The sequence below is a fragment of the Ranitomeya variabilis genome, chromosome 4 (assembly GCF_051348905.1).
Source record: "Ranitomeya variabilis isolate aRanVar5 chromosome 4, aRanVar5.hap1, whole genome shotgun sequence".
Taxonomy (NCBI): domain Eukaryota; kingdom Metazoa; phylum Chordata; class Amphibia; order Anura; family Dendrobatidae; genus Ranitomeya; species Ranitomeya variabilis.
Window position 1 is genome coordinate 659872955 of NC_135235.1, and position 7943 is coordinate 659880897.

The window sequence follows — 7943 nt, forward strand, 5'->3', positions numbered from 1 at the left end:
TTTAAGCAATCAAAATTTTTGAACGTCTTTTTGGATGGTTAGAGATCACAGAAATTTACCCCAGACCATGGAATAGTGTATGGCTGAGAAATTTAACCCAGACACATTTTTTTTTAATGCTTTTTGGAGTTTTATATACTACTGTAATGTACCATAACCGCGTTAAACTGTATGGATGACTATGAGTACAGAAAATTGAGGTAAATAATTACTTTGTATCCATTACCAATATAAAGCCTACAAATATGATACACAGCCAAATGTCAAAAGAGCAAGGTCAGCAATTGCCATAAAGGCTATAATAAAGTAAAGGCACTTGATGACCTTGGTTTTTATTAGCCCCTATTCATGCACTTTCATGAGGTTCACCTTACCCTTTTATCCTCTTCTTTTCAAATTATGTTTGAATGATTAAATTATCATGTATTCAATAAAATATTGTATTGCTCTTTTGACATTTGGCTGTGTATAATATTTGTAGGCTTTGTAAGGATGAGTAATTGAATCCAGAAATAAATTAGGAATTTACTTATTTTGACAGAGTAGTTTAGGTACTTCATTCATAGGCCCCTGAAATGCAGTAACTTGAAGACCTCATTAAAATATTTTTAAAGTGTAGTTTCTGTACTCCTACAATCATAAAGGCTTTGCACAAAGTACTGAGCCAGTAAAAAGTAAGGAGGGTAATACAGTCATCCTCTTCAGGTGTCTGCTTCTTCTCCTTCCTATGGAGACTGCCACCTACTTCCTGGAGCCCGATTCCAAGGTGCCTGGGCTCTAAGTGACCCGACTTCCGGTAGTGCTGGAGCCCTAGACATATAGAAATGGGCAACAGTCACTTGCACCATCGTCTGCTCCCGCATGTGAGGCATGGAACCCCAAGGACAGTATGATCTCTCTGGAGTGGTAGTAGCCCTGACTAGAGACACCTCAAGGAGCCTCTTCCAGGCCCATTGATTCCGCAAGAAGGGTTCATCCTGCTCCCTTCCTTCTGCATACCAGCGATGTCGTCCCTCCATTTTGAGAAACGTAACCCTGGTTCCAGCCAGCCATCAGCTCTTGCAGCCTTCGAGGGAAGTGTTAAGTCTCTAATGATGACCCATCATTGTTCTTCAGCTGGTGTAAGGAGGCTGGGAAACAAGCGTCGAGTGACTTCAGTATTATCGATCACACTCGTTTAGCGGCCCGGACTAAGCGCATGTATATACAACCGAAATGTTTGTGTCATGTGCAATATTCAAAACTTTTGCCCAGGGCCCCACTTTTCCTAAAACCAGCCCTGTCTGTGGACCAGCTTGTGGAAAACCGTTACATTTCTGAAATAATCAGATAGGTTAATACTGTATTTTTGGTTTCAGAAAGAAACCATTCCTGTCCTCACACATCAAGACCTGCTGACCAACATTGCAGCAGCATTACCATCAAATGTCACCAATGTGGAACCAAGCCACAGAATGTTCCTGCTTATATTGTGAAATCCGTTATTAGGACAAGATGGCCATCCTGAATGGTCTACCACATGTAGTTAAGGACCTATTTCTTTGCTGTGAGAATAGGGATGGGTTAACCAACTTTGTCCATTAGGAAAGGACAAGAGTTACTTGACAGGCATGAAGAAATAAAGGGGTCAGCCACATGTCTGATTTTTGCATACGAGTGCTATCCGTGATTTTCACAGGTAACACTCATATGTTTGATATTCTATTGGGCTGTGCATATGTCCGATTTGTTCCTGTGATCAAGTAGTCTACAGAAAATATCAGAAGCATGTATGATTTTGATCTGATTGTTGGATCAAAATCAACTATGCAAGTCAGTGGGTCCGTGAAAAAAATCGGACCACACTTGCATGACATCCGAGTGTGGACTGATTTTCACAGACTGGAAAAGATGAAACTTTTTTTATTTCCCCACTAATTAGAAAAAGGGATGACGCTCGAACAACACTGTGATGAAACACGGAGGACTTGGACCAAACATTCGGTTGTGTGAACAAACCCAAAATCTTTCTGAGGGATGTAACTAAGGTGGATGGATACAGGGAGTGTCTTTACTTATTATGCAGCCATGTATTCTGCTATTTTCTATAATTTATGAAACATTTAAGTGTATGCCCGCTGGGTCAGACTGGCACACTGGAGTCCTCAGCGGGCCCAAGAGCAGGACGTATAGGAGGCCCGTGGGTTTCACCTGAAGGTGCGTCCTCGGACGCACTTTCAGTTTAAATGTATTGCACTGCAGAAAGTCTGCTCAGCAATAGTTAACACGGTAGTCAATGGCTGATGTCAGTGAGCCCGTCACAAGCGGCACGTGACAGTGACGTCGCATGACGTCAATGTCATACTCCCCCTGCAAAAGGTGCACTGAAGTCAGCCACCAGCCTCTGATAGGTCGGTGGCCATTTCATTGTCTGGGGTACATTAATGTGAGAGCTATCATTCCAAAAAAGCATTCATAAATGTTTCTGGGTTCCATTTCTCAGCTATACAGTGTTTTGTGGTATTATTATTATTATTATTATTATTATTATTATTATTTATTGTTATAGCGCCATTTATTCCATGGCGCTTTACAAGTGAGGAGGGGTATACATAATAAAAACAAGTACAATAATCTTGAACAATACAAGTCATAACTGGTACAGGAGGAGAGAGGACCCTGCCCGCGAAGGCTCACAATCTACAAGGGATGGGTGAGAATACAGTAGGTGAGGGTAGAGCTGGTCATGCAGCGGTTTGGTCGATCGGTGGTTACTGCAGGTTGTAGGCTTGTCGGAAGAGGTGGGTCTTCAGATTCTTTTTGAAGGTTTCGATGGTGGGCGAGAGTCTGATGTGTTGTGGTAGAGGGTTCCAGAGTAGGGGTGATACGCGAGAGAAATCTTGTATACGATTGTGGGAAGAGGAGATAAGAGGGGAGTAGAGAAGGAGATCTTGTGAGGATCGGAGGTTGCGTGTAGGAAAGTACCGGGAGATGAGTTCACAGATGTAAGGAGGAGACAGGTTGTGGATGGCTTTGTACGTCATGGTTAGGGTTTTGTACTGGAGTCTCTGGACAATGGGGAGCCAGTGAAAGGATTGACAGAGGGGAGAGGCCGGAGAATAGCGGGGGGACAGGTGGATTAGTCGGGCAGCAGAGTTTAGAATAGATTGGAGGGGTGCGAGAGTGTTTGAGGGGAGGCCACAGAGCAGGAGGTTGCAGTAGTCAAGGCGAGAGATGATGAGGGCATGGACTAGGGTTTTTGCAGATTCTTGGTTGAGGAATGAACGGATTCGTGCAATATTTTTGAGTTGAAGTCGGCAGGAAGTGGAAAGGGCTTGGATATGTGGTTTGAAGGAGAGATCAGCGTCAAGGATAACCCCGAGGCAGCGAGCTTGTGGGACTGGGGAGAGTGGGCAGCCATTTACTGTAATGGATAGGTTCGTTGGGGGGGTCACATGAGATGGGGGAAAGATGATGAATTCTGTTTTGTCCATGTTAAGTTTCAGAAATCTAGCGGAGAAGAAGGATGAAATAGTGGACAGACATTGAGGGATTCTGGTTAGTAGGGAGGTGATATCTGGTCCAGAGATGTAGATCTGTGTGTCATCAGCATAGAGGTGATACTGAAAGCCATGAGATTCTATGAGCTGTCCCAGGCCAAAGGTGTAAATGGAGAAGAGCAGGGGCCCAAGGACTGAACCTTGTGGGACTCCGACAGATAGGGGGCGAGGTGAGGAGGTGGTGTGTGAGTGGGAGACGCTGAATGTCCGGTCTGTTAGGTATGATGAGATCCAGGATAGGGCCAAGTCTGTGATGCCAAGGGATGAGAGGGTCTGTAATAATAGGGAATGGTCCACTGTGTCAAAGGCAGCCGACAGGTCGAGGAGGAGGAGAACAGAGTAGTGTCGCTTGCTCTTGGCGGTTAAGAGGTCATTGGTGACCTTAGTTAGGGCAGTTTCAGTGGAATGGTGTGACCGGAAGCCAGATTGTAAGCGGTCAAAGAGGGAGCAAGAAAAGAGATGGGAGGACAGTTCAAGGTAGACGTGTTGTTCCAGTAGTTTTGAGGCATAGGGGAGAAGTGATATAGGGCGATAGCTAGATACAGAGGATAGGTCAAGAGAGGGCTTTTTGAGGATAGGTGTGATGGAGGCATGTTTAAAGCTTGAGGGGAAAACACCAGTTGTTAGTGATAGGTTGAAGAGATGGGTTAGGGTTGGGATGAAGATTGTGGTGAGGTTTGGGATGAGGTGGGATGGGAGCGGGTCAAGTGCACAGGTGGTGAGATGCGATCTTGAGAGTAGAGTGGCGAGTTGATCTTCTGTAATGGTGGAGTAGTTGGTTTTGGAGGTGGAGGGTAGGGAAGTTGGGAGGAAGGGCTCTGGGGCTTGTTGACCAAAACTGTCTCTGATGTTATCGATCTTCTGCTTGAAGGATGAGGCAAAGTCTTCAGCAGAGATAAGTGGGGAGGGAGGAGGTGCTGGGGGACGGAGGAGAGAATTGAAGGTGTTGAATAACTGTTTAGGGTTGTGAGACAGGGAGGATATGAGAAATGAGAAGTAGGTTTGTTTAGCTGTGGCGAGTGCGGTCTTGAAAGTAGTGAGGGACTGTTTGAATGCGACTAAGTGGTCGTTGGAGTGGGATCTTTTCCATCTGCGCTCAGCAGCCCTGGAAGCTCGCCTCAGTTCTTTGGTCAGGCTGGTGTGCCAGGGCTGTCTGTTGATTTTGCGAGCTTTGATATGTGTAAGTGGGGCAGTAGATTCCAAAGCTACAGCTATTGTGGTGTTATATAGAGCGGCAGCGTCATCCGCATTGTGTATGGAACTTATGTCTGTGAGAGGGAGGAGGGATTCAGAGAATGAATGTAGGTCAAGATGTTTAAGATTTCTGCAAGGGTGTGAAAGTTTGTGGGGTGGGGACTCTAGACATGGAGTGGAGAGAGATGAGAATGTGAGAAGGTTGTGGTCAGAGAGAGGAAGAGGTGAGTTAGCGAGGTTAGATAGGGAGCAGAGGCAGATGAAGATGAGGTCCAGTGTGTGACCATCTTTGTGAGTGGCTGCAGAAGACCATTGAGTGAGGCCGAAGGAGGAAGAGAGAGATAGAAGTTTAGTGGCAGCTGAGAGGGAAGTGTCAATGGGGATGTTGAAATCGCCCATGATGATAGTGGGGATGTCTGCAGAAAGGAAATGAAGTAGCCAGGTGGTGAAGTGGTCAAAGAAGATGGTGGCTGGCCCTGGGGGGCGGTAAATGACAGCCAGTTGGAGGTTGGAGGGGGAGTAGATGCGCACAGAGTGCACCTCAAAGGAAGGGAGGGTAACAGAGTGTGGCAGTGGGATTGGGGTGAAGGAGCAGTTATCTGACAGGAGGAAACCAACTCCTCCACCATGCTTGCTGCTGGGGCGGGGTGTGTGAGAAAGGTGGAAGCCACCGTAAGAGAGTGCAGCAGGAGAGGCTGTGTCAGAAGGGGTGAGCCAGGTTTCGGTGATGGCGAGGAAGGAAAGTTTGGTAGTAACAAAAAGATCATGGATGTAGGAAAGCTTGTTACAGACAGAGCGAGCGTTCCACAGAGCTCCTGTTAGTGGGACTGGGGAAGCGGGGGCTGGGCGAATGGGTATAAGGTTAGAGAGGTTACAGAAGTTTGTGATGGAGCGTGGATGGGAGGTAGAAATGACTGTGGGAATGTGGTGAGGAGGACCAGATATGGTATGGGATATGTTACTGTGATATCTATCACTCCAACAAAGCATTCAAAAACTTTTCAGGGTTAAATTTCTCAGCCATTCCGTGGCCTGGGGTACATTTATGTTTTATATAAAACTCCAAAAAAGTGTTAACATTTTTTGTTCTATTCAATTAGTCATCCATACAGTTTAACATGATTAGTGGGCAACAAAGATGGGAAAACCACAGAAAACTTGTGAGAGGGGCCAGGGCCATAGTTGTGGCTGACAAAGGTGGCTCATTCATGCCCTGCTCCCCCACCACATGCACGCAATGTCTCCTTTGTACCATACCTTTTTTTCTGCTTTCCAACCCGTCCGGGTCCTCTCTGATCTGCTGAGGAGTTCTTCCTGACGGCGTCCAACAAAGAGAGACAGAGTCCAATTCCTATTGCATGGATTATCGGTAAAAATAAAATGGTCAAACTGTGTTCAGTGTTTTATTTCATTAAAATACTTTATTCTGGCTTTGTCTTTATTTAACCCTTTGTCACGAGAATATAAATAGTATAACTGCGACTGAGACGTCTTCCACTACAGCTAACCCAGCAGATGTGGACCAACCATCACTGTTCATATTTCCACAAATTTGTGCTAACATCAGCAGCAGCAGCCACAGAATCGGCACTAAAGATATCACAGAGTGCAGTTACGTGACATTAATGATCACACTAAAAAATGCAATTTCACCTAGTCTGTACAGTCTGATTGGGGTGAAAAAGTCCTTGGATCCATGACTTGTTCATCTTGATGAAAGTTAGGTGGTCTACACTTTCAGGGAACAGCCGGCTACGCTTATCCGTTAGGACACCACCAGCAGCGCTGAAGACACGTTCTGAGAGAACGCTGGCTGCCGGGCACGATAAAACCTCCAAGGCGTGTGAGGCAAGCTCAGGCCACTCATCCATTTTGGAAGACCAAAATGTGAAAGAGTCCAAACCCTCCCTGATGGTATTTATATTCAGTTCTAGATACTCCTGCACCATCCTCTTCATTCGTTCACCACATGTAAGGCTTGGACTCTGTTGTGCTGGTGCACGAGTTGATCTAAAAAAAAGTGACAAAGGACTCGCAGAAATTTACTTCTTCCACTGCTGCTGCTAATGTTTTGGCATTGGCGAATTGACGTGATGGAGGTTGGAAGCCTAGAGCTGCAATGAGAACTGTGTGCTTTCCTGCTGTCTTGGGGAAAAGCTCTCTTAACCCCTTCACCCCAGACCTTTTTTTAGTTTTGCGTTTTCGTTTTTCGTTCTCCTCCTGCACAGAGCCATAACATTTTTATTTTTCGTCAATATGGCCATATGAGGGCTTATTTTTGCGGGACGAATTGTACTTTTGAACGACACCTTTGGTTTTACCATGTGGTGTACTAGAAAATGGTAAAAAAAATTCCAAGTGCAGTGAAATTGCAAAAAAAAGTGCAATCCCACACCTATTTTTTGTTTGGCTTTTTGCTAGGTTACCTAAATGTTAAAACTGACCTGCCATTATGATTCTGCAGGTCATTACAAGTTCATAGGCACCAAACATGTCTAGGTTATTTTTTATATAAGTGGTGAAAAAAAATTCCGAACTTTGCTAAAAAAAAAAATTGCACAGTTTTCCGAGACCAGTAGCGTCTCTATATTTCGGGATCTCAGGTCAGGTGAGGGCTTATTTTTTGCGCGCTGAGATGGCATTGGTAATGATACCATTTTGGTGCAGATGCGTTCTTTTGGTCGTCCTTTATTGCATTGTCATGGCGACCAAAAAATGTAATCCTGGCGTTTTTAATTTTTCTCTCGCTACGCCATTTAGCAATCGGGTTAATCCTTTTTTTTTTTTTAGAGATCGGGCGATTAAGAATGGGGCAATACCAAATATGTGTATGTTTCATTTTTTTCATTGTTTTATTTTCAATGGGACGAAAGGGGTGTGATTTAAACTTTTTTTTTTTCATATATTTTAAAACTTTTTTTTTACTTTTGCCATGCTTCAATAGCCTCCATGGGCGGCTAGAAGCTGGCATAGCCTGATCGGCTCTGCTACATAGGAGCGATGCTCAGATCGCTCCTATGTAACAGAATTACTAAATTGCTATGAGCGCCGACCACAGGATGGCGCTCACAGGAATCTGGCATCAACAATAGTGATGAGCGAATATACTCGTTACTCGAGATTTCTCGAGCACGCTCGGGGGTCCTCCGAGTATTTTTTAGTGCTCGGAGATTTAGTTTTTCTTGCCGCAGCTGAATGATTTACATCTGT